Source organism: Pan troglodytes, chromosome 19 (genome assembly GCF_028858775.2).
Source record: "Pan troglodytes isolate AG18354 chromosome 19, NHGRI_mPanTro3-v2.0_pri, whole genome shotgun sequence".
NCBI classification, from domain to species: Eukaryota; Metazoa; Chordata; class Mammalia; order Primates; family Hominidae; genus Pan; species Pan troglodytes.
In genome coordinates, this window is record NC_072417.2 from 93,902,984 (window position 1) to 93,928,466 (window position 25,483).

The 25,483-nt window shown below is 51.7% G+C and overlaps 1 long non-coding RNA gene across 1 annotated transcript; it reads right to left on the bottom strand.

Moving 5' to 3' along the window:
* Window positions 1–2,300: 2,300 nt before the first annotated feature.
* Window positions 2,301–23,822, bottom strand: LOC134808924 (uncharacterized). The gene is made up of 3 exons (XR_010153181.1): window positions 23,020–23,822; window positions 3,630–3,833; window positions 2,301–2,387 (listed from the first exon to the last, which is right to left on the bottom strand). It is a non-coding gene; the product is annotated as an uncharacterized LOC134808924 (long non-coding RNA).
* Between the last annotated feature and the right edge of the window lie 1,661 nt (window positions 23,823–25,483).

Genomic DNA, 25,483 nt, shown 5'->3' on the forward strand with positions numbered 1-25,483 from the left:
AGCAGACGTTTGGTCTCTTGTGGAGTGATGATGTCAGGATGCTTCTGTCGGGCCGTGGGATGGCTGATGAGGCTGGATTCCGAACAAGGAACATCCTAGGGACACAGTGTCTGGAGAGGCAGTGAGGGAAGAGGAAAGAAATGTCTGTGAATAATTGTACTGCAGCTTCTAAAACTCGGGACGGGAGTCAGAGAAAACAGCCCTGTGGCCTTCAGAGCCGCTTAAGTTGTCTGTGACTTGAGTTTTTCCACACAATGACAATGGTGCCTGCCTCTCCATTTTCCCAGGAACGCTAAGCCATCGAGCAAAGTGGTTTAGAATGTGGGCGCAGGCATCCGAGCGTCTGGCTTCAAAACTTCCCCAGCAAGTTACCGAATGTGTGACCTTGGACGCGCTTTTTATTTTCTCTATACCTCAACTCCTTATCAATAAAATGAGGATAGTAATATTAATAGAAACCCTCTTCTGTGCAGATGAGGTGAGGCAATGCATGTAAAGTTCTTAGCACTGGCTAGGGCTGGGCAAAGGCAGGGCTCACTATGCATTTACTATGCTTATTAAGAGCTCAAAGGCCGGGTGAGCTGGCTCACGCCTGTAATCCCAGCACTTTGGGAGGCCGAGGCGGGCGGATCACCTGAGGTTGGGAGTTCAAGACCAGCCTGGCCAACACGCAGAAGCCCTGTCTCTACTAAAAATACAAAAAATTAGCCGGGTGGGGTGGCGCACGCCTGAAATCCCAGCTACTCGGGAGGCTGAGGCAGGAGAATCGCTTGAACCTGGGAAGCAGAGGTTGCGATGAGCCCAGATCACGCCATTGCACTCCAGCCTGGGCAACAAGAGTGAAACTCTGTCTCAAAAAAAGAAAGAAAGAAAGAAAGAAAAAAGCCCAAAGGAGACTCTGAATTTTAAAACAACTACTTTGAGGCCAGGCACAGTGGTTCACGCCTGTAATCCCAGCACTTTGGGAGGCCAAGGCAGGAGGATCACTTGGGCCCCAGAGTTCGAGACCAGCCTAGACAACATGGTGAGACCCCACCTCTACAAAAAATGTAGAAATTAACTGGGTGTGGTGGAACATGCCTGTAGCCCCAGCTACTCAGGAGGCTGAGGTGGGAGGATTGCTTGAGCCAGGGAGTTCGAAGCTGCAATGAGCGATGATCATATCACTGCACTCCAGCCTGGTGACAGAGGGAGACCCTGTCTTGAAAAAATAAATAAAACAAAAACAACTACTTTGAAAAAGGGATCATTAGGTGAACAACTGAAGCCTCTGAAACTAAACAGTCTCAGCCGGGCATGGTGGCGCACACCTGTCATCCCAGCAGTTTGGGAGTCCGAGGCGGGTGGATCACCTGAGGTCAGGAGTTTGAGACTAGCCTGGCCAACATGGTGAAACCCCGTCTCTACTAAAAATATAAAAAATTGGCCGGGTGTGGTAGCTCACGCCTGTAATCCCAGCACTTTGGGAGTCCGAGGCGGGTGGATCACCTGAGGTCAGGAGTTTGAGACCAGCCTGGCCAACATGGCAAAACCCTATCTCTACTAAAAATACAAAAATTAGCCAGGTGTGGTTGTGCATCCCTCTAATCCCAGCTACTTGAGAGGCTGAGGAAGGAGAATCGCTTGAACCCGGGAGGCAGAGGTTACAGTGAGCCAAGATGGCACCACTGCACTCCAGCCTGGGCGACAGGAGCAAAACTCCGTCTCAAAAAAGAAAAGAAAAGAAACGAAGCAGTCTCAAAGAAATGTTTGTACACTTGTGTCTATAGCAGCACTATTCACAACAGCCAAAATGTGGAAACAACCCAGACGTCCATGGGCACATGAATGGGTAAAGCAATGTGGTATGTACGTACAATGGGGTATTATTTAGCCCTGAAAAAGGAAGAAAATTCAGAGGTCGGGTGCAGTGGCTCACAACTGTACCTATAACCCCAGAACTTTGGGAGGCCGAGGCAGGAGGATTGCTTGAGCCCAGGAGTTCAAGACCAGCCTGGGCAACATGGTGAGATCCTGTCTCTATACAAAAAAAACAAAAAAAATCAGCCAGATGTGGTGGCACATGCCTGTGGTTCCAGCTACTTGAGAGGCTGAGGTGGGAGGATTGGTTGAGCCCAGGAGCTGAGGCTGCAGTGAGCTGTGATCATACCACTGCACTCCAGCCTGGGCAAGAGAGCAGGAAAACGCCTCCCCCAGCATACACAAAGGAAGGAAATTCTGACCCATGCTACAACATGGATGAATCTTAAGACATGCTAAGTGAAATAAGCCAGTCGCTGGCCGGGGATGGTAGCTCATACCTGTAATTCCAGCACTCTGGGAGGCTGAGGCAGGCAGATCACTTGAGGTCAGGATTTCAAGACCAGCCTGGGCAACATGGTGAAACCCTGTCTCCACCAAAAAATACAAAAACAAACAAACAAACAACAAAACAATTAGCCAGGTTTGGTAGCACATGCCTGTAGTCCCAGCTACTCAGGAAGCTGAGGCATAAGAATCACTTGAACCCTGGAGGCGGAGGCAACAGTGAACCGAGATTGTGCCACTGCACTCCAGCCTGGGCAACACAGACCCTGTCTGAAATAAATAAATAAATAAATAAGCCAGTCACAAAGGGGCAAATACTGTATAATTCCACGTCTATGAGGTATTTATTTTATTATTGTTATTATTTTTGAGATGGAGTCTCGCTCTGTTGCCCAGGCTAGAGTGCAGTGGTGCAATCTTGGCTGACTGCAACCTCTGCCTCCCGGGTTCAAGCGATTCTCCTGCCTCAGCCTCCTGAGTAGCTGGGATTACAGTAGCCTGCCACCATGCCCAGTTAATTTTTGTATTTTTAGTAAAGACAGGGTTTCACCACATTGGCCAGACTGGTCTTGAACTCTTGATCTCAGGTGAGCCACCCACCTTGGCATCCCAAAGTGCTGAGATTACAGGCATGAGCCACCATGCCTGGCCCTATGATGTATTTAGAGCAGCCAGAAAAATAGAGATAGAAAGTGGAATGGAGGTTGCCAGGGCTGGGGAGGGGAATGTGGAGTTGTCATTTAATGGGTGCAGAGTTTCAGTTTTGTAAGATGAAAAGAGTTCTGGAAATGAATGGTGGTGATGGTTGCATAACAACGTAAATTAACTTAATGCCACTGAACTGTGCACTCAAAAATGGTAATGATGATAATTTTATGTGTAGCTTACCACAATTCAAAATAATAAAAGGATGGGTGAGGTAGCTCACGCCTGTGATCCCAGCACTTTGGGAGGCCAAGGTGGGTGGATCACTTGAGGTCAGGAGTTTGAGACCAGCCTGGCCAACATGACAAAACCCCGTCTCTACTAAAAATACAAAAATTAGCCAGGCATGGTGGCGGGTGCCTGAAATCCCAGCTACTTGAGGGGCTGAGGCAGGAGACTCACTTGAACCTGAGAGGCAGAGATTGCAGTGAGCTGAGATCGTGCCACTGCACTCCAGCCTCGGCAACAGAGCGAGACTCCATCATCCTAGGCCTTGCACAGATGAGGTGGGGCCTTTGATTGAGAGCTCAGCGGGGACCACCATGCCCCCTCCCCACCTGCCCTGAGACATCCTCAGACCAGCCTCAAAGGCCCACAGCTGGATTGGCCAGCCTCACCTTTGCATGCTGTCGGTGGGAGTGGAAATGGATCCAGCCTCCTTGAAGGTGCCACTCAGGAAGATGTCCAGGAAATCTTAAACATGCGTGAAGGCAAGAGCTCCTGAGTGGTGGGTTGGGATCTGAACACAGCCCCACCTGGTTCTAGCACAGCCCTGGTCCTCATTCTTCTTGGTCCAGCCAGGCACCGTGGGCTACATCATCCTAAGAAAGGGGAATAAAACCAGAGAGGGTAGAGTCAGGGCCTGGATCCACCCTGATCAGTCTCCCATCCAGAGAATACGAAAGGCAATGCCAGGAAGATGTTCCAAGGTCAAATGAACCATCTATGAACTCACGCTTCCTTCTACGGAGCCTGTGGCTTACGAAGCACTTTAGCCGGGCGTGTCTCTTCCATTTTCCTGGAGCCGCCCTGACCTGGGGAACACTGACCTCGTCTCCCTCTCTCTACAGACTTCTCCACTTAAAATGGCCAAGACAGGGGCTGCCTTTTCTGGGGGTTCTGGGGTATTCCTGGGGGAGACCAAGGCTGGGGGCGGGTTGATGGTGGAGGTGTAGGGTGCCCTGAACTGGGAGTCACACTGTAGGCTCCGCAGCAGCCGGAAGAGGGCTCAAAATACAATAAGGATAAATAAAACTCAGGCTTCCTTTCTCTCTCTGTCTCTTTTTTTGAGACGGGGTCTTGCTCTGTTGCCCAGGCTGGAGTGCAGTGGCACAATCTTGGCTTGCTGCGGCCTTGACCTCCCATTCTCAAGCGATCCTCTCACCCCAGCCTCCCGAGTAGCTGGAACCACAGCACATGCCACCACGCCTTGCTAATTTTTTTCTATTTTTTGTAGAGATGGGGTCTCACTATGTTGCCCAGGCTGGTCTTGAACTCCTGGCCTCAACCTGTTTCCTGCCTTGGCATCCCAAAGTGCTGTGGCATGAGCCACACTGCACTTGGCAGCCTTCCTTTTTTTCTTTCCTCTTTTTATCAAACCAATACAGGCAGGTGATTTTTTTAAAAGTCAGATTTTTAAAAAACCTAACAGTACAAAGAGGTTTATAAAGAAAAGGATTCCCTCCTGCTCCGCCTTTCTCATCCCCGGAGGTAACCTCTTTTGACGGTTTCCGTTTTAAATGATGATGGTGGTCACCTCCTCATGTCCAAATAATATGGCTACTGTGCTGTTGCTTGATTTATGGACCTTAGAAATGGCCCACCGATTTCCCGCTGCGATCGATGAGGACTCAGCTCGTCGGCACTGCCACTCCCAGCCCCAGTTCAGTTTCCGAGTCTACCTCTAGTTCGTCGGCTGCTTACTTGCTAACTTGGAATTCCATCTGAGACCCAGCCTGAGGCCGTCACCTGTGGGCAGCGTCTGCTCTCCTCCTTGGGGATGGAGGGTACCACCCTTCCTGGACCCTCTCATGGTTTCCTCAGCTCCTGTCTGCTTTTCTCTGCCAAAGTTGGAAGTTCTCTCATCCTGCTCTGCAGGGCAGCTGCCTCCATGCCTGGTGGGCAGAGAGGGTCTTTCACTCCACAGCGTGCGCTGCAGTGTTCACAGCGGGTCCCGCACGGCCAGGCATGTCCTCCCCACGTCCCCAGCTGCGCACTGGACACGCCCAAGTCACACTGGCTTGGACCCTTCCTGATGCGCCACTGCCACGGAAGGTCCAAACCGCTTCCGGCTTTAGATGGCTTTCTGCTTGGCCCACGCCTTCCTCATGCTCACCCCACTTTGTGGGGAGTAGCAGCTGTGGCCCTAATGTGCCCCTGTGCCACCCTGACTTTAGGTCGTGGACTCTGTCCAGGCTTCTCCTCAAAGTTCACATCAGCATCTTCATATCTGGACCAAAACTTTCTGGCACAGACTTTTGTTGTTTCTGGGTTTCTAATGGCCTTTTTTTTTTTTGGCGCTGCCTCTTTGGTTGTGCCCTGGAGTCCTGTCGCCTCGTGTACTTCAGCCTTCGGGTTGAGGCCGAGGTTCCTGTTGGACTGGGGGTGACTTTTGTCTGCCCACGTGGGTGGCAAGTGAGGAGCAGCATGAGGTTGGCTCTGGCCAGAGCCGAGATCTTCAGGGCAGTGGCCAAGCCCTGGGTGCAGGGGCCGCCCGTGCCACCAACCTGACGCCTCCACTACCAGAGGGAGAAGCTGGTCCAAGTTTTATGGCCGCTGGCTGTCGAACCTGGACCCACAGAGCCAAGACCCTGTGCTGCGCCCGCTGCACCCTGAGCTGTCCAGAGGCCCAGCCCCTCCCTACACCGTGTCCTCCATGGCCCAGAAAGCACTTACGCACATGCTCACACAACACACACACCACACTCAATCCACACACATGACACACTACACTCAATCCATACACACCACACAGCACACACAAATCCACATACATACACCACACTCAATCCACACACACTATACAGCACACGCCACACTCAACCACACCTCCCCCACACACACCACACACAACACTCATACCTCACATCACACAACACGCTCAATCCACACACCACACACACTCACACCATGCTCAATCCACACACGCCACACACAACACTCATACCACACATCACACACCACACTCAATCCACACACACCACACATCACACACTATACTCAATCCACACACACTACACAGTACACACCATGCTCAATCCACACACCACATGCACATCACACTCAATCCACACACACCACACACACTCACACCACCTTCAATCCACACACACCACATACCACACTCAAATCCACATACTTACACCACACTCAATCCACACACACCACACACACTCATACCACCCTCAGCCACACACACCACACTCAAATCCACACACATCAAACACATACCACACACACACAACACACAACATTCCTACCACACACCACACATACATACCACGCACACACACACTCACACCACCCTCAAGCCACACACACACCACACATCACACACACACTACACACAACACTCATGCCACACACATCATACACACCACTCAATTCACTCCCACACACATTCACACACCACTTACACACACACCCCACACTCAATCCACACACACCACACACACTGACACATACTACACACAAACACACACACACACACACGGCATGGGCACCTCTCCCTGGGCTGGTGGGAGCGGAGGCCCCTCGAGAGGAAGGCAGGCCCTGTGCCCAGGAGCATCCCGTCTGCAGAAGGAGTCTGCCCTCCAGCGGGAGGAGTGAGGTACCGAAGCCAGGCCCCTGTGAGACCCCGGCAGGTGGGCGGTGAGGGAGCTCGCAGGTGAGGAGGGCGTGGGCACTGCAGGGCAGCGGGGACAGCCTGTGGAGCCGCCAGGAACCAAGGCAGCAGGCCTGGATGCCGGGTGCAGGGGCTTGGGCTTCATGGAGACCAAAAGGGCTCTCTGGAGGGTCTTGAGAAGGAAAGGGCTGAGGCCAGACTCCAGCCTTCTTAGAGCTCATCCTGGCTCGGAGTGGAGAATGGGCCTGGCAGGTGAGGGAGCTGCCTAAAGGCAGTGCGCGCTGAGGCCGCTGGCCAGGGACCTGGACCACCTGCCGTGGAACAGTGCGTACTGAGGCCGCTGGCCAGGGACCTGGACCACCCACCATGGACAGTTACACTGCTTCCCTCACCCATCCTCTGGTGACACATCTGCCGGTGACACATCCTCTGGCTGCTGTTAGAGATGGAATTTCACTCAGTCAGGCCTGGGGCAAACCACTCAGAGGACACAGGGGGCCAAGGGAGCCCAGGCAACTTCCTCGATTCGCACCTCTGTACGGGGGATCCAGGTCACTCTATTTTCTCACCATTTGAGGGGCCGGGTGCAGCCATGCTGCCGTTGCCCTGCATAGAGACAGGTGGCTGGGCTCGGTGGCTCACGCCTGTAATCCCAGCACTCTGGGAGGCTGAGGCAGGTGTATTGCCTGAGGTCAGGAGTTTGAGACCAGCCTGGCCAACATGGTGAAACCCTGTCTCTAGTAAAAATACACAAATTAGCCGGGCATGGTGGTGGGTGCCTGTAATCCCAGGTGCTCAGGAGGCTGAGGCAGGAGAATTGCTTGAACCTGGGAGGCAGAGGTTGTAGTGAGCCGAGATCACACCACTGCACTCCAGCCTGGGCGATAGAGCGAGACTCTGTCTCAAAAAAAAAAAAAATAGAGACAGGGTTTCACCACGTTGGCCAGACTGGTCTTGAGCTCAGGTGATTTGCCCACCTCAGCCTCCCAAAGTGCTGAGATTACAGGTGTGAGCCACCGCGCCTGGCCCCTTTCTAGTCTTCTTAAAATTCAGTTTTCTGTCAAGAGCAGCAACCCAACTTTAAATTACTGTGGTCTGGGACTAAGTCACCTTGGTGTCATCCTGGTGTCACCCTGATGTCATCCTGGTGTCACCCTGATGTCACCCTGGTGCCCCAGCACCTAGCAGGGCGCCAAATTGGTTTTTGCAGCAAGAATAAGTGAGTATGGCACTTACAATGGAAAAAAACCCAATAGACTTTATTTAATTAAAAACATTAACTTTCTCTGGCAGTCAAGGTTGGAGCCACCCTGGAGAGCCGGGCGTGGCAAACACACAGGCCCGTCTGGAAAGCTCTGCCCGCGGGGCTCCTGACCCAGGTCCGGCACAAGCAGCTCAAGGTCAGCCTCAGGGCCTGACATCTCCCAGGAAGAATCCAAAACACCCCCGCTCCTCAGCAGCACTGTCCTCACTTGCACACCGTCCTCGCCTGCGCACTGTCCTCGCCTGCACACTGCCCTGCGCCCGCACACTGCCCTGCGCACTCCCAACCTGCACTTAGCAAGGTCATGCCCTGAGGTTTCAGAACAAATCCAACTTTCACGACAATTTGACTAGAAAATACAGGCCAAGAATCCACCCTGGGATCTTCGCTGCAGTATAGATTTTCTTGTTTTTGCCCTGAACGAGTCAGTTAACGATTCAGATTAACAAGAGATCTGAGCCTGGGAGTATCTGGGAGTCATAGAGAGAACAGCTACGGGCCAGGGCCATTAGCCAAGGGGCTGCTGGTGCTGGGAGGCCTGGGGCAAGTGGACGGGCGCACAGGCCAGCTTTGAGGGGGATGGGGTGGATGACTCTGAGCCCAGACCAGACATCTCCCCACCTCAGGCGCTGTCTCACGTGCCGCCTTGTGGGGTTAACTTTGAATGTCAAAGCCCATAATTTTCACTAGGGTCGCCTTCCATCCTGTCCCTTCATTTGAGAAGCGGAAAGCAAGGCACCTGTGTGGGACTGGCCCAGGCCGTGCAGTGGCTCCCCAGGTGTCCTGGTGGCACGTGGGGCAGGAAGGTCGCATCAGTCAGGGTTCCCAGAGAGGCCGAACCACCAGGATGTAACACACACAGGGATGGATTGTCAGGAATGGGTTCATGCACTTGTTGGGGCTGTAAACCCGGAGTCTGCAGGGCAGGCTGCAGCCTGGACACACCCGCGGGAGTTGATGTTGCTGTTCTGAGACTGGAGGCAGGTTCCCTCCTCTCCCAGGAACCGCAGTCTTTCCTCTTGAAGGCCTTTCCTGTTTTGTTTGGCTTTTTCACAGTGTTGGAATGTACATTTTCTTTTTTTCTTTTCTTTTGAGACGGAGTCTCACTCTGTCACCAGGCTGGAGTGCAGTAGCATGATCTCGGCTCACCGCAACCTCCGCCTCCTGGGTTCAAGCGATTCTTCTGCCTCAGCCTCCCAAGTAGTTGGGACTACAGGTACAGGCCACCACACCCAGCTAATTTTTGTACTTTTAGTAGACATGGGGTTTCACTATGTTGGCCAGGATGGTCTCAATCTCTTGACCTCGTGATCCGCCCATCTCGGCCTCCCAAAGTGCTGGGATTACAGGCGTGAGCCACTATGCCCGGCCCTGGAATGTACATTTTCTTAGCAGAACTTATTAAGAACATAATTACAAAAGAATTTCAACAAGTCAATGATAGCATACAAAAGAAAGAAGGGAAAATATATTTTATTTAGACAGAGTCTCTGTCACCCAGACAGGAGTGCAATGGCGTGATCTTGGCCCACTGCAACCTCCACCTCCTGGGTTCAAGGGATTCTCCCACCTCAGCCTCCTGAGTAGCTGGGATTACAGGCACCCACCATCATGCCCGGCTACTTTTTGTGTTTTTGTAGAGACTGGATTTCACCATGTTGGCCAGGCCGGTCTTGAACTCCTGACCTCAGGTGATCCACCCACCTCGGCCTCCCAAAGTGCTGGGATTACAGGTGTGAGCCACTGTGCCCAGCCAAAAATATCTTTTAAAGTACTCATTATTTTCACTTTGTTGGGAAGGTGGGTATTTATATTTAATAGTTGAGGGAATATCGAATGTTTCTTTTTAATAGATGCTAAGCAGGACAGTTAGTAACTGACATGTTTAATATTCAAAGTTAAAATACTTGAGAACAAGTATTAGGTATATAGGAAAATGGAATGGAAGTTTCTCCACGTTTGTCTTTCCATAGCCAAAAGAGGAAGAAACTTTTCTTCTGAGTCTCTCGGAAGAAATTCCAAGAAGACTAGAAGCCGCTGGCATGAAGAGTAAACGTCTAACTATCAAAACCATGGCATGAAAGCCCGGGGCCCCTGTAGAAACTGCAAAATTTGGAGGCCGTGGAATTTGTGATAATATTGCCAGGTGAGCGCATCTCGAAAATGATATTGGCAATTATATTTCAGTATAGGTTGTTATAACTAACAGAAATGAAGAAAACCTGGGAGCCGGGACCGCGGGGGAAGGTGTCCCCGGCGTTTGCCGCCTGCTGAGCGGTTCGGTTCTCGGCTCCCTGGCAGCCGGCCTTCAGGTCGGGCGTCTTCATTGGTGACTTCTGCTTCGGCCCTCCCAGTGTGGCCGCTGGTTGGGCTGCACTGCTGTGATCCATCATCATCTCCTGAAGCTGCATCCTGTCCTGACTTGTCTCCACGCTTGCACACTGAGAAATGCAGCATGTTGATTCACTTGCTTAAGGAATGTCACACAAATCACAGCATTCTGAAATTTCTTGGTCGTTGTAACCATCTTGATTGGGAGATGAGAAAATGCCTGAAGAAGGAGTACATAGAAAAGAGTTCTGGCCAGGCACGGCGGCTCACGCCTGTAATCCCAGCACTTTGGGAGGCCGAGGCAGGCAGATCACGAGGTCAGGAGTTCAAGACCAGTCTGGCCAAGATGGTGAAACCCCGTCTCTACTAAAAATACAAAAAAATTAGCCAGGCATGGTGGCACACGCCTGTAATCCCAGCTACTCCGGAGGCTGAGGCAGAGAATTGCTTAAACCTGGAGGGGTGAAGGTTGCAGTGAGCTGAGATCATGCCACTGCACTCCAGCCTGGGTGACAGCGAGACTCCGTCTCAAAAAAAAAAAAAAAAAAAAAAAAAGAGTTCAAGACCAGCCTGGCCAACATGGCGAAACCCTATCTCTACTAAAAATTAGCTGGGCGTAGTGGTGCGCACCTGGATTCATTCCCCAGAGCTGGAGGTGGGTCCTGAATCACCACAGGCCTCATGGATGTCCCGCTCTCCCCTGTGTCCTGAGTCTCTGATGGTCAGGCCCCAGCACCCAGCCATGCCGCCTCTGAGGAATGGCCACAATGGCAGGTTTGGAAGGCGGCCCAGACATCAGAGATTTCTGTAATAATTCGAGATCATTTGGGGTCCAGCTCCCAGGCACTGTCTCACTTCATTCCTGAAGTGTGAAACTGTGATATTAGGAATTTGAATGCAGCCAGTCCCTCCTGACTGCTGGCGCCTGTCCTTTCAGGAGGGTGATGCAGGCCACTCCGTATCAGGGTGGATAACTCTGGGACCTGTTTTTTAACCCTTGATATTTACCGACTTTGGTCAGTTCACCAATCCCCAGTCTCAAATTTGCGAAAGTAAATGCTATGCCCTTTTCATAGAGCTGTCATCCATAAAAACTGCCACTGTGTTCCCTCACTCTGTCCCCCAATGAGCCCTGCAGCAGGTGGCCTGCTGCCACGCTGGGAGGTGCTCTGAGGACAAGCCCATGTGTGCTGGTGACAGCTGCAGCCCCTTCCCTCTGTGGTCCTGCCTGGCTGCTGGTCCAGAGTCCCTTCCCCAGCCCAGGATGGCTCTCCATCCCTTTGGGTGCCTGAGAGAGCAAACACCTGGCCTCATATCACCGGCAGTGGTGGACTGGCTGGACGGTGCTGGGAGCGGGAAGGAAAGAGGGGCAGAGGGCATCTGAGCCTGGATTCCTGCTCTTTCTGCCAGCTCTGACCTGGACCCACACCTCCTCCCAGCCCCCATCCAAAGCAGAGAGGAGGCACAGTCAGAAAGGGAAAAGGAAAAGAGGAAAGAGGGGTGCAAGGACCAAAGTGGCACGCTTCAGGTACCACAAAGTGATGAGGCTGCACCCCAAACCCCATCACCATAATCATCTGCTATGGACTGAGCATGTTCATCTGTCCACCACTGCATCTGGCTCTCTGTATAAATTATCTCACATACAGAAGCAGGTCACAGCCCACCTTGTGCCTCCCCTCTCTTCTCTGCTGCCCCCTTGCAATCATGCAAACTCATCGTCCATCTTAAAAATACGGCTGGAATGGGGAGCATACCCCTTCAAATATCAGTCTCTTAATTGAAAGATGTGCAAAGACACAGTTCGTACTCAATGCTTCATTCTATTAATTTCTGCATTGTTGTCTATTTGTAAAGTTATGTGTTCATAACAAACTCTTTTTTAATGTTATGATTTGGTTTTTTGTTGTTTTGTTTTGTTTTGTTTTGTTTTGAGACAGAGTCTCGCTCTGTCACCCAGGCTGATGTGCCGTGGCATGATCTCGGCTCACTGCAATCTTTGCCTCCCAGGTTCAAGCCATTCTCCTGCCTCAGCCTCCCAGGTAGCCGAGATTACAGGTGCCTGCCACCACGCCTGGCTAATTTTTGTATTTGTAGTAGAGACGGGGTTTCACCATGTTATCCAGGCTGGTCTCGAACTCCTGACCTCAGGTGATGTATCTGCCTTGACCTCCCAAAGTGCTGGGATTATAGGCATGAGCCACTGCACCTGGACTTGTTTTACTGAAATCACTGCAGCAGGCTTTGAGTGCCTATTAGTGACTCACTTTCACTGAGCAAGAGGTAGATTTTAGGTCTGCAACACAGCACATGCCCTTGACAAGCTCACAAACTTGTAGGAGGGATAGGCCTAGACCTGTAGACCATGTGTAGGAGGGACCAGGCATAGCTCCCAGGGAGGGGGCTGCCCATAAGGTGGTCCCCTTGTCCAAAGTGAAATGGCTCATATGACGCAGCCTCCGCTGTTCTGAATTCTGCCTCTAAAGAACCCAGAAAATGCTGTCCCACAAGAGGATTCCTTAGGTAATGACTTGAGTCCATGAGTTCTCCTAGAAGCATTTCTCAAGTTAGACTGAAGAAAACATTTTCTTTTGAGCCAAACTTCCTTTCATTGGTATAATCCTATATAGGTAGCCAAAGCCCTTTTACTTGTATCATCTACTTTTATTCTTACAACAACCTTAGGGAGTGGGTAGGAAAAAAACCTACTCTCACCCCATCTCACAAATAAGGGAAATTACAAGTGTATTGAGTGGTGAATTTTGGGAAAGAAAGTCTGTTCCTTGTCCAGAAATTCATTTATTCATTTATCTTTGCATCCATCCATGCATTCATCCATCTACCCGCCCACCCATCCACCCATCCATCCACCCATCCACCCTTCCACACGTTCACCCATCCATCCATCCATCCACCCATACATCCATCTACCCACCCATTCATCCATTCAACCATTCATCTATCCACCCATCCACCCACCCATCCATCCACTCATCTATCCATCCATCCATCCATCCATCCATCCATCCATCCATCCATCCACCTACCCACCCATCCATCCACCCACCCATTCAACCATTTAGCCACCCATTAAACCATCCATCTACTCATCCATCCATCCACCCATCCATCTATCCATTCACCCACCCATCCACCATCCACATTCATCCAACCATCCATCCACCATGTATGTGTTGGGTGGGTCCCTATTAACCAGTCCCAGGGCTATATGCTGGAGGACGAAGGAGGCCCTAGCTTTCAGATAACTCCCAGTCTGGAATGTTTGGATCCTGGAGATTATGGCAGTGGCTCATTTTCTCCTTAACAACTCAATATTATTACCTTACCCAAATACAGTCTGAGGACAGGCAAAGCAGGAAGCAGATTCCTTTCGTTGGATTTGGGGTGTGGGTGCAGCTGCAAGCAGTAAGGCACAGAGAAGAATACTGGTGTCCCATAAGCCCCTGAGGGTCACCACACTAAGTGCTGGGTCGTAAGTTGTATCAAATGTACTGCCTGAGCCTTTAGTCAATCCTGTGAGAGGATTTCTGGTCTCTCCCTCAACACTAAGAGGTAGCAAATCTTCTCTTGATGGATTAATGGATCTAAGAGTCACGAGGGCTCCTGATTTATAGCCTGCATTCACGTCTGCCCTCTGCATAGCCTGGCAGAATCTTAGAGGAAAGTTCTTGGGCAGCAGGGTCAAGTAAAGGTTGTTATTTTAAAGAGAGGGGAGAACATTGTGTCAACACAGGAAGGATGTCATGAAGAATGGGACTTGGCAGTTCCCTGCGGCTGGGAGGAGGGTCCACATAGTACGACAGCTTTCTGCCTTCCCAATCCAGTCACTCATCCCTTTTAGAGCTCAGACTCTGGCAAACAGACTCATAATAACCCAACTCACAAGAGACTGAATGATGGCAATGTGCTTCTTCCTAGTAGGAGGTAGGTTCCCAGATCTGCAGCCAGGGCCTCTGGCCTGCAGTAGGTCATCCCCCCTGGAGCCGAGCCAGGAAAGAAGAGCCTTTCATGTATGTTACCACATGTAAGCCTCTTACAGCCAACTCCTTAAGGAGCTATGACTGAGGTTCACTGAAGGGGCAGGAAGTATCCCAACGTGGCCCAGCTTGCCAGAGAAGAGCTGGACTTTAACTCAGGCCCAGGGCTATTTCCCGGCCTGCCTTCCTTCTTCTCTACCTGGCCCAGTGGCCCACCATAGCCTAGTTGTTAGACCCTAGAGGTCAATAAACCTAGTCTCTTCCCTGGAGACTGAACTGTAGTCCAGAATTGAGATTGTGGGTATGTGACACGTGATTCCTGGATACATAAGACAACACACAGAGCAGAGGGATTGATCCTTGCATTTTCGCAGTCAGGAAGATGCTGAGCTGTGTCTCTGACGGTGAATATAGAATTGTAACCAAGGGAGCTGATGTTCTCAGGAGATGTTTGCAGCCGGGTGGAGAAGCTCAGTGCATGCTTTTGGGGCTACTTCTGGTTAAATAATAGAGAATAAGTGAGCCCACAATGTAGAGATAATGTGAGCGAGTGTTTTGTTGCGTAAGGATGTGAGAGTCTGAGGGTGTGTGGCATGGATGCAGAATGTGAGATTATTGGAGAGAGTGAGGCTGAGGAGGCTGCAGCGCAGGCTTGGGGGATAATTGGAGGATGCAGTTCCCAGGGAGAGAAATAAGGAGTCCAGTCATGGTTAGAAACACCAAATGATTGTACTCATTATTTCTGGCTCAGTAACAAATTACTCCCAAACTTAGTGACTTGAAACAACTTTGGTTATTATGGCACAGATTTGGCAGGTCAGGAATCTGGCTGGGAGAGCTGGTCCCTCTGCTCCGGGTCCTCCCAAGGCCATGGTCATCTCAAGGCCCCTCTGGGAAGGACCCTCTTTCAAGCTCATTCACACGGCTGCTGGTGGGTTTCAGTTCCTTGCAGGCTGCTGGACCGAAGCCTCCCTGGGTTCCTTGCCATGGAGGCTGCCCCGTAGAGCATCACACAACACGGCAGCTTGTGTTGTCAGAGCACGCAATCAGGAGGGCCAAAAGAGAGGGGACCAGCAAGGCGGAGAGTGACAGCAGGATGGAAGTCATAGCCATCCGTCACTTAGCCATGGAAATGGCATCCCATCAGCTTTGCTGCAGTCTCTTCCTAGAAACGAGCCACTAGGTCCAGCCCACGCTCAAGGCATGAGCAGCAGGAATGGGACCACTGGGGCCTGTCAGAAGCTGCCTGGCAAAACGACTAAACAGGAATCAAGCATTTGCTGTGTGGTGGACACCAGCTAAGACTTTTATGTGCACTCTGTGCTATGACCCTTCACAAAACCCTACCAGGAAGAGGTCCTGTTATTATTCTCATTTCATAGATGAGGACATTGAGGCTCAGAGAGGTTGGGTAACCTGCTCGAGGTCACACAGCCAGAGAACAGCAGAGCTGGAACATGAACCCAGGCCTGCTGACTACAAAGCCAGGACCTCTCCAAAGCAGAGGTCTCCCTGTCCTCCCTTGCAAGCTTGGACAGGAAGTGGGGCGAGGTGGGGCCGGGAAAGCCGCCTTCCCAGCCAGCCTGCCTGCCCTCTGGTTCCACCGTCTCTGATCTTTTTCCACTGTCTTTGCTCGTTTGACTTTTCCCCCATTGTTCCTACTTTCTTCATCCAAACAAATCCTGTCTGCTCACATTTCAATCTTCCAGCTGGGTGCCAGCCAGAGTCCTCCCTTCCCTTGAGTATACAAGATTGGCATGGCCCCATGCAGATTTGCCACAAGCAGAGTGGGCTGCTGCCTCCGCATGGAGCGGGGGGCACCAGGGGACTCTCTTGCTGTCCCCAGTATCTCCCGAATGGCCTGCCCCCACGCCTGGGTGGTCACCATTAGCAATCGCTTCATTTGGGTTATAGCAGCGAGGATGCTGGCGGTTCCTGCTGAAACCAGGGGAGGCAGAAGCAGCAGCAGGCAGGGAGGCCTTTCCCTACGCACACCTGAGACTCCCAGATTGCTTTGGTAGCCAACAGCCAGCTGGGAGCTGGGCCTCAAGGAGTTGGGATATAGGACAGGTCACTTTAAAAAAAAAAAAAAAAAGTGTGGTAAGGACCGGGTGCGGTGGCTCATGCCTGTAATCCCAGCACTTTGGGAGGCCAAGGTGCGTGGATCAAGAGGTCAGGAGTTCGAGACCAGCCTGGCCAACATGGTGAAACCCCGTCTCTACTAAAAATACAAAAATTAGCTGGGTGTGGTGGCGGGCGCCTGTAATCCCAGCTACTCGGGAGGCTGAGGCAAGAGAATTGCTTGAAACCAAAAGGCGGAGGTTGTAGTGAGCCAAGATTGCACCACTGCACTCCAGCCTGGGCAAAAAAGCGAAACTCAATCTAAAAAAAAAAAAAAATTGTAGAAACATACAAATAACATAAAATGTACTCTTGTACTCACTTTTGTGCACAGTTCCGGGGCATTCGGCTCATTCACATGATTGTGCAGCCTTCACCACCATCCTTCTCCAGAGCATTTTCATCTTCTCAAACAGAAACTGTCCCCATGAAACATAAACTGTCCACCCCACCCACCGCCCCCAGCCCCTGGCAGTTTCCATTCCACTTTCTGTCTCTGCAAGTCTGACTGTGTTAGGGGCTTCATGCGAGTGGAAGTTGACAGGATTTTTTTTTCTTTGAGACGGAGTCTTGCTCTATCGTCCAGGCTTAGAGTGTAGTGGCTTGATCTCGGCTCACTGCAACCTCTGCCTCCCACGTTCAAGCGATTCTCCTGCCTCAGCCTTCAGAGTTGCTAGGATTACAGGCGCCCGCCACCACACCGGGCTAATTTTTGTGTGTTTAGTAGAGACAGGGTTTCACCATATTGGCCAGGCTGGTCTCAAACTCCTGATCTCAGGTGATCCACCTGCCTTGCCTCCCAAAGTGCTGGGATTACAGGCGTGAGCCACCGCACCCAGCTCAGCATTTGTCCTTTTTTATTTGGCTTCTTTCGCTTAGCATAATGTCCTCAAGGCTCCTCTGTGTTGTAGCCTGTGTCAGTGTTTCATTGCTTTTCAAGGCTAAATAAGGTTCCATTGTATGGAGACACCACGTTTTGCGTATCCGTTCACCTAGCAATGAACACTTGGGTTGCTTCCGCCTTTTGGTTGTGTATAAAGATGCCAGGAACATGGGTGTGCAAATATTTGTTCAGGACAAGTCACTTTTGGTGATGAACCAAGAAGGGGACAGGTGTGGAGGGTGGGGCTGCTGGAGCTGCCAGCCTTGGAGGGAAAAGCAGAGTGGGGGGTGGTGGGCTGGAGGAGGTCTGGAGCCTGGGGGAGGTGCAGGGGAGGGAGTAGGGAGTGGGGATGAGGTGGGCAGCAGCAGGGATATCTGTAGGAGAGGCTGCCTTCCCATGATACCACCTGCCTTGGGCAGAACTATGTTTTCTCCATAACTTGGGTCTCCCTAGCATTCCAAAGAGGTAGGGATATTTGGGGAACCTGAGAGCTGTCAAGAAACAGCTGTCAGGCAGCCAAACCTAGACTTGCTGGCCCATATTCAGGATTGCTTCCAAGGTCGGGCTCAGCCAAGCCTGGCGGGAAAGAGGCAAATGCTGGTCACTGTCCGGCAATGCATGATGTGGCAAAGGGACTGGGCTGCTGTGATGCAGAGCACTGCTCATATGCATGGGTCAGCTAATGCCTGGTAACAGACAGGACCTCAGGGGCTGCACTAGCACTCAGGGCTTAGCAAGTTTCTGTATTGGCCAGTTATTGGCACAATAATGATGAATGCCAAACCAGTCCCAAGCTCGGGGGCTAGCTCAGCATCACTGATTTCCTGGGCCTGTGGCTGGCATGGCTCTGCCTCACACCACAGATTGGGCTGGGTCTCCCACCCTCCTGGGCTCGCTCGGCTTACTGAGGCAGCTTCTTGTCCTGGTGACGGCAGAGGCAACAGAAGGCAAGCCCACCCACGCACGCACGTCTGCAAGCCCCTGGCTTTGCTCTGCCTGTCTTGCTGGCCAAAGCTAGCCTCAAGGTCACACTGGACGTCCAGGGTCAGGGAAGCAGATTCTACCTATGTGGGAGGAGCTGCAAGTCACATGACAGAGGGCAGGGACACAGGGAGGGGTGAGAATTGGGGCAAAGCTGCCACCTTTCTGGAATGTTCCAAAAGAAGATGGACGACTACTGCTCCTCGGCCCTGGAAGGGAGAGTTCTTTTTTCCCCACTATAAAGTTTTCTGATTCCAATTCCAAAACGCTATGACTCTTAATCAATGCCTGATGAACCATACTTGAGCAAACATAATTTATTCTCTGTCAAGATCATCCTGAGGGGATCGGGTGTCTTTGTTTCCCTCCTAAATCCCCTGCGAATTCATCTTTTTTATTCCAGGCTTACTAGGAAATAAAAGATTTTGTCTGAGGGCTGATGGGTATTAGCAGAGCTATGTGGAGCTTGAGTCGAAACTTGGAATGTTTGTGGATCAAAACCGAGCTGTGCTGGCAGCGTCTGGGAGGAGGGTGCACTTGCTGAAACTCTGCCCGAGTTGTGGCTGTCAGCTGCCTCGACTGCCAGACCAGACTCGCTGTTTTGGGGCCGGGTGGGGGGGGCGGTGGGGGGAGTGTTGTTATGGATTGTGCTGGAAGGTTTTCTTGCTCTTGGCTTTTTTGGTGAAGGGCCTGGATTACTGCAGAAAATCCAGCTTATGTGTCCAAGGGCAAAGCAGGCCTGTTTATCTTTAACTTTTACATGCTTCACACATCTCCTGAGGTTTGACTCTAAGCAGGATTTGTGTCTTCCCTGATGCAAGAAAACAGGAGGCAGGCACTGAGCTTGCAGGAGGCAACACAGCCAGTGCACAGCTTGCCATATGCTTAACGTGGCTCTAAGAAGAGAGGGTTGTTTTTTTAATATTAAAAATGGCTATGGGAAAATCTGCCCTAATGCTATTAAGCAGTGCTGACATGAGATGTGTGTGGCTGTAACTTTCTGATTGGATTTGGGATCTAGGCTGCAGCCAGCCAGACGCTGGAGACACATTCCTGAGCCACCTCAGCCCCTGCCTCTTTGCCGAGCTGCGGCTATTCTTTGGGGCACGCAGGTAGATGCAGAGAGACTGAAGTCTTCAGAGGTGGGTGTGCACAGAAGAGTGATTCCCAGATCAGGGAAGATTTTGGCCACCAGATGACATTTGGCAAAGTCTAGAGGCCTTTTTAATTGTCACAATTGGGAGGAGGGAGGTACAGTAGCATCTGGTAGATAGAGGCCAGGGACGCTGCTCGACGCCTACAGCAGATGGACTCACAGCCAAGAATCATCTGCCCCTAACATTATTCAGCCTTAACTTACAAAGGAAGGAAAGTCTGATGCATGTGTGCTGTGGTTTGAGTGTGTCCTCTCCAAAACTCTGTGTTGAAACTTCATGTCCATGTGTCCTAATTGCCTTAAGAGGTGATTAGGTCAAGAGAGCGCCTCCCTCCATAAAGGGATTAGTGCCCTTATAAAAGGGCTTTGAGGCTGGACACAGTGGCTCACACCTGCAATCCAGTACTATGGGAGGCCGAGGTGAGTGGATCACTTGAGCCCAAGAGTTCAAGACCAGCCTGGGCAACATAGTGAGACCCTGCCTCTAAAAAAAAAAAAAAAACTGGGTGTGGTGTCACATGACTTTAGTCCCAGCTATTTGGGAGGCTGAGGCGGGAGGATCACTTGAGTACAGGAGGTCGAGGCCATGGTGAGCTGTGATTGTACCATTGCACTCCAGCCTGGGAAACAGAACGAGACCCTACCATAAAAATACTACTACAAATAAAAGATCTTTGGTGAAGGGAGTTTGTTGAGTTTGTTCCTCTTGCCTTTCTGCCCTCCGCCACGTGAGGACACAGCGTCCCCCCCACCAGGAGGAGGCAGTGCTCCAAGTGCCATCTTGGAAGCCAGGCTGGACCCTCTCCAGATAGCGAACCTGCTGAGCCCCGGATTTCGGACTCCCAGCCTCCCTGGCAAAGGCCCGTGTCCTCTTCCAACATGGTCTAGTGGCTACATCTTTGGGAGGGGGCGAATGCTGAGGCCTCACATGGTGGACCCACTCCCTCTGGCCCTTTGGTAGGGACCCTAATTCCATCTGTGAAGGCTCCACCCTCGTGACCTCTTCACCTCTTAGTGTCACCTCTTAATCCCATTACAATGGTGAGTAAATGTCAACATATGAATTTTTGAGGGGACACCATCATGCAAACCATGGCAGTGGTGCCGGCTACGTAAGTAGCTATGACTGCAGAGGTCACCATGGTCATCTCACATGCATGTCACTCAACCATCAAAACTCACCCAACAGCAGTGGCCCAAAGCCCCCCACCCTGCCCCACTTGTACCCACAGGCACTCCAGTCCCAGCTCCAAATTACATTTGTGCAGCCTTATTTCTCCAAGCGGCTTCCCACAAGCTTGAGATGCAGGTGGTCGTCAGGGAAGGTCCTCATCTCTCCCCATTGGCCAACCTGGTTTTATATCACCTGCCCTGAAGTCCCTCTGCCAGAGGAGAGCCAGTGACTGTGCCAGGTGCTTCCTCAGACACACCCAAGCTGCCGTCTTAAAGAATCACCCCGTCAAGCTCTGCCACATTTTGTCATCCGGCCCCACACTTCCTTCAGCTGTATCTCCCACCGTTCCCAAATCCAACAACGGCGCCTGTGCATGGCCGGGAGCGCAGAGAGGCAGGGGTGGGAGTTCCCCCAGAGCCTGGCTCCAGCTCACAGCTCAGACACCCCGTGGCTCTCCTGCCCTGGGCCCGGATGAGTCGGGAATACAGGACTGCTCTTCAAGGTCCCCCCTTCCCCGTCTGCAGCCAGTCAGCCTCTGAGTCCTTATCATCTGTTTCCCAAATAGTTCCAGATCCCTCCCTCTCTGCCCTTCCCCCCTCATGCCCGGGTTTGGGCCACCATTACAATTTACCTGGATTACCTCTGCAGATTCCCAGGCTGCCGTTGGCAACAGTGGAAGGTGCAGATGGGGGCGAGGAAGATGGTGACGCACTGCCTCTGTCCTTCTCTGCTCTGAGTTGGAGCCAACCCCGAGGTCTCCTTGCCCCTGGCACGCCCAATCTCATTGTCATGCACCAGAGAAGTGGCCGGGAAGCTCCCCGGGGCCTGGTCACTCGGTTTAGTCAGCTCTGTCACTTCCCCCCCTGCACCTGCTCAGCCCATTGACTCTCTGACTGCACCTCAGCCCCTGCCCCCCGCCAGGCAGTCACCTGCACTTCTGCATCCTCCAGGGGCCTCTCTTTCCCACCTCAGGGCTCAGTGCAAACGGTGCCTTCTTTCTCGAATGTGGATAATGGAGGAAAAATGTTGCTTCCCCACGAAGCCTTCCCAACCGCCTAATTTGGGTGCAGTGTCCCATCCTGGGCCCCTAGCCCCTGTTGCAGTGCACGGTGGTTGACGGCCCATCATCCTTCTCCCCTCAGGACAGAGGCCGTGTCTTGCTTGTGGACCCTTGATCCTGTGTGAGGGGCACGTGCCTCCCAAATGCCTGAGCTCAGCCTTCTCTAGAGGCTTCTTCACTTCGTGGGGATCCTCTCGGTGTGTCGGCCACATGATTCCCCTCCACTGATTCATCCAGCAAATTCATTCCCCTCCACTGATTCATCCCTGAGCATTGACTCTGATGGGCACCAGGGCTGTAGCAGACCCAGGCAGACCTCGCTTTCACTGGCCTCTCCTGCCGAGGAGAAGCAGACGATAAACAATGGCTGGGCTATGGCGCAGCCATAGCCAGACGATAAACATTGGGCGGTGGCGGCGCAGTGGAGAGAGATCAGACAGGGGGAGGGCACAGAGAGAGGCTGAGGGGGCTATTTTGGGAGCAGCCATAGAAAACTTCTCTGAGTGACGACGTTAGAGACCTCAAGGAAGTGAGGGAACAAGCAAGTGTTGCTGGCGTTGGGAACAGCAAGCGCCGGGCTTGGGGTGGCCCAGGGAGAGCACGGGTCAGCACGCCTGGAGTTCGGCAGCGTCAGGGAGGTAACAGGGTCGGATCCTGTAGGGCTTGGGGGTGATGTTAAACGCTTTGGAATCATCCTGCATGAGATGGGGTCATTGGACGTTTTTGAACCCTGGGGGTTCCTCCTCTGATTTAAGCTTTATGAGACCCACTTTGCCAAGTTCCCGCTATACACTCTATCATTACATCCTCACAAATTGCCTGGGCACAGTGGCTCATACCTGTAATCCCAGCACTTTGGGAGGCCGAGGTGGATGGATCACTTGAGGTCAGGAGTTCGAGATCAGCCTGACCAACATGGTAAAACCCCGTCTCTACTAAAAATACAAAAAAATAAAATAAAATAAGTGTAGTGGCAGGCACTTGTAATCGCAGCTACTCGGGAGGCTGAGGCAGGAGAATCGCTTGAACCCAGGAGGCAGAGGTTGTAGTGAGCCAAGATCATGCCACTGCGACAGAGTGAGACTCCATCTCAAAAAACAACAACAACAACAAAAATAAATCAATATATGGGTAATCTTTTCCCCATTCTACAGTTGAGAAAACTGAGGCTCAGAGAGAAAGGGTAGTGACTTACCTGAGGGTGCAGAGCTTGAGTGTGTTGAACTTAGCTGGAATCTGGCTCAGATTCATTCTAAAGGCCCCACTCCAGCTGCCCTGCAGTAGGAATGGCTTGACCACTCTGCTCCACAGGCCCAAAGACAGGATGGGGTCAGGGCCAAAATGAGTGGTGGTAAGGTCCAACTCGGTTCTTCGAGAAGTAAATCAGCTCCTGAGACGTCGGTCTTCCAGCTGCACCCTGTCACTATTGAGACCTAGCCAAGCACTTGGGGGCAATTATATGGGTGGCTGTGGCTGTATTGGAAGGCCTGAGAGAGGAGGGAGTCACAGGTGACCCTCTTGAGCAGGAGACTCGGGCCCAAGATTCAGGGACTGCCACCTTGGTGACAGTGTCAATGTTGGATGATTTTAGGTAAATGATGCCTTCACAGAGGCCTTTAACCCAGCGGAAACCAGCTTGGCAGGTACATGCTTTTTTCCTTCCTTTTCGGTTTCATTCTACCAACCTCCCTGATTGGGTTATAGGTGGGGTTCTCCGAAGCTCCCTGGAAGGCCCCTCAGGCTTACTCGGGAGTGTGGAGGTGGAGGGGATTATTTGCTCACTCCCCAGGAGCAGAGGAGGGAGACTGTCCCTTGATTGGGGGATGCTCTGAGAGATGCCGTCTGCTGTGAGGCGGGAAGAGGAGGGGCTCCCCGGTCCTCCCGGCTGCTCTTCCCACCTCTTTTGGGAGCATGGGATGGAAGATGCATAAAAATTCAAACCATCCTGAAAATAAATGAAAGGAAAATATATATATCCAAGAAGGAGATAACCATAGCAATCACTTTCACTCAAAGGTAATAAAAATAAGGATCGTAAACATAAACTCGGAAATTGCAAGCTGCACTCCCTGCCGACGTTTGCTGCCATGAGAGAGCACATTCCGAGGGAAGGCAAGGACTTTCCAGACTTTCCAGGACACTCTGGACATGTCCCTCTGATTGAAACCTCCAGAAGGAAAAATATGGGAGGAAAATAGTGAGTTATGGGGGGGAAATAAGGACCCAAACTATGACAAAAATGGAGAACACAAATTATGTTTACAAACGTTTCCCTGGCTGACAGAGACTCTGCCTGGAACAGATCACATATCATAAGGTGGCCACCTTCCCGGGGGTGGGGGCTCCTGGGTGAGTACAGAGTGTTCTGTGAGTGACGGCCCCCCCTCCCTGCCTGCCCCCCTCCGCCAGCCTCATGGAGCTGCACTGGAGATGGCTCATTCTGAGCGTCAGCTGCCGCCTTCCTCCTCTGCAGCCATCAGACCGAAGCTGCCGCCGTGACAAGCAAACCAGACAAGATGCACCGCGGCAGCTGGGCTGTCTGCAGAGGGCCGTCCAGGCCTCCTTGCTAGAAACATGCATTTTAGATGGACAAACGGAACATTTTGTCCTCTCTGCCTTCTGATATTTGTCTTCTGCCAGAAGAGAGCTAGGACCCAGGCATCAAACTACAGCCAGTGAAATGTTCCTAACTCCCTGCTTGGGTTGCATCCTGCGACGGCCGCTCATTGCCCGACAAACGCTTCGTCCTGCCTGGGCATCATCCTTCAGCTGTAACCGGTGATGCGATTCCCAAGCACTGTTTAAACTTTCCAGTTAACAATGAGACACCACTGCTCACTTAGCAGATTTGCAAAAATCAAGATAATAAAGCTAAGGAAGGCTGGGTGTGGTGGTTCAGGCCTGGAATCCCAGCACCGTGGGAGGCCGAGGAGGAACGATTGCTTGAGCTCAGGAGTTGAAAGTTGCAGTGAGCCGCGATCATGCCACTGTCCTGCAGTGTGGGTTACAGAGTGAGACCCTGACTCAATAAAATAAAATATAAAATAAAATAAAAAATAAATAAAGCTAAGGAGGAAAACCAAAACATGGCTAGTCAGTTTGGGGAAGGTGGGACGACACGGTGCCCTCATGCCGGTTCGTTTGCAAACTGGAATGATCTTTTCGGAAGGAATGTAGGAGCGTCTCAGGAATCTGTAAGAAGTTCACAGCCAGGCGTGGTGGCTCACGCCTGTAATCCCAGCACTTTGGAAGGCCACAGTGGCAGTATCATTTGAGCCCAGCCTGGGCAACATGGCGAAACCTTGTCCCTACAAAAAATACAAAAAATATTTGCTGGATGTGGTGGTGCATGCCTGTGGTCCCAGATGCTCAGGAGGCTGAGGTGGGAGGATCCCTTGAGCCTGGGAGGCAGAGGCTGCAGTGAGCCATGATTGCGCCACTGCACTCCAGCCTGGGTGACAGACTGAGACTCTGTTTCAAAAAAGAATAAGTTCCCCACCTTGATTTGCTATGAGCTGAATTGTGTCCCCCAGAAATCCAGTTCCAAGTCCTAACCCTGGTGCCTGTGAATTTGACTTTATTTGGAAATAGGGTCTTTGCAGATGTAATTAAAGTTAAGATGGTATGTCTGCTGTCTTTATTTTATTTATTTATTTTTT